The sequence below is a fragment of the Etheostoma spectabile genome, unplaced genomic scaffold (genome assembly GCF_008692095.1).
Source record: "Etheostoma spectabile isolate EspeVRDwgs_2016 unplaced genomic scaffold, UIUC_Espe_1.0 scaffold317, whole genome shotgun sequence".
Taxonomy (NCBI): Eukaryota; Metazoa; Chordata; class Actinopteri; order Perciformes; family Percidae; genus Etheostoma; species Etheostoma spectabile.
In genome coordinates, this window is record NW_022605584.1 from 308,394 (window position 1) to 309,641 (window position 1,248).

Here is a 1,248-nt window from a genome sequence, read left to right on the forward strand (position 1 = left end):
ACAAAATGGCGACTCCACCTCCTTTCTCACACAGAGAATGAGCAGCGTGCATGTCGTGACTGTTGGGTCTGTTGCTTTTGCAGGATTGTAGGAATTATTTGCTATCACTTCTACCAAAAAATAGGATTTACGAGGTTAGTGATGTTGGACTGCTCTTATTTAGAACACAACTGTATGGGAACGGACCCTGAGGTCTGCTGGCCAACCAGTCAGAGAGTCTGAGTCACCCTAAAGACACACACAAACACACACACTCATCCAGCCAGAGTGGCTTGTCTGCATGATGCCCAGGGTGAGGGCACCACAACAAACAGTCAGACTCTGCAGAGCCGACTCAGGCGGGCTGTGGCGGGCTGTGGTGGGCAGGGCGCCGCTGACATGGGAGAATGTAATGTGTTTGGACAGACGCTCTGGGCTAAACTGCAAAGAAAAGTGGGGGACAATGCCACCACACGGACTTTGTTGGCTAGTTTACTGAGAAAAGCTGTCTCTCTGGCTCTCTGTCTACTGAGGGGGCACACACGCATCCCAGCAGTCGGATGTCAGAGAGTAAACCGCTGAAAGCAGCGTTAGGAAGATATTTACTGACCCGCAACTCAGAACAACCACAACATATCAGCAGGAGGGTGACAGGATTATTAATCAGTGCTACACCACCAGGAGGCAAATCATGTACGTGTGCTGGTGGGACGCTTCAAAATCCAACTGCCAACAGGGACCTTTTGAAAAGCAAGACCTGATTAATTTCATATCCTTTCATTGCATCTATGTAGGTATTCTCCTGCATTTAACGCTGTTTTGCAGCTGGATTTCCAGTCCCAGATGTTGGAGCTTCTTCACAGAAGAAGTTCACTGAGGCATGGAGCAGCGTGTACGATTTAGTGGCTCCTAGCAGTGAGCCGCCGAGAGCGTCTTTTGTTGCTATAACAACAGCTACTGCTACAGTATCCAAGAGGGCTATGTGGAGTGGTGCTGGATGAAACAAAGCGGTCGAGCGAGCTAGAGAATGAACAGAGAGAGGGAGCGGTGCTACTGCTGACGTTAGATAAAACAAAGCAGGTTCCCGAAATAGGGAGCACCCACTCATATAACTCAATTTATTGGCACCTCCTCCATTTTTTCTTTTGCTGGTAGCTTCAAAAACACTAAATGGGTCTTAGACTGCATCGGTCTTAGCTGGACCTACTAAAGTGACAACTGAGTGTAGATCCATGGCTCTGTGTGAGGCTCTGAGCCCCCTCCCAGGTG

General features: G+C 49.0%; 1 long non-coding RNA gene across 1 annotated transcript in view; it reads left to right on the forward strand.

Moving 5' to 3' along the window:
- LOC116686160 (uncharacterized) overlaps window positions 1-1,022 on the forward strand; it is a 4,993-nt gene extending 3,971 nt beyond the window's left edge. Inside the window, exon 3 of the long non-coding RNA XR_004331167.1 lies at window positions 900-1,022. This is a non-coding gene — a long non-coding RNA (uncharacterized LOC116686160). The remainder of the gene's footprint in view (window positions 1-899) is intronic.
- The last annotated feature ends 226 nt before the right edge of the window (window positions 1,023-1,248 follow it).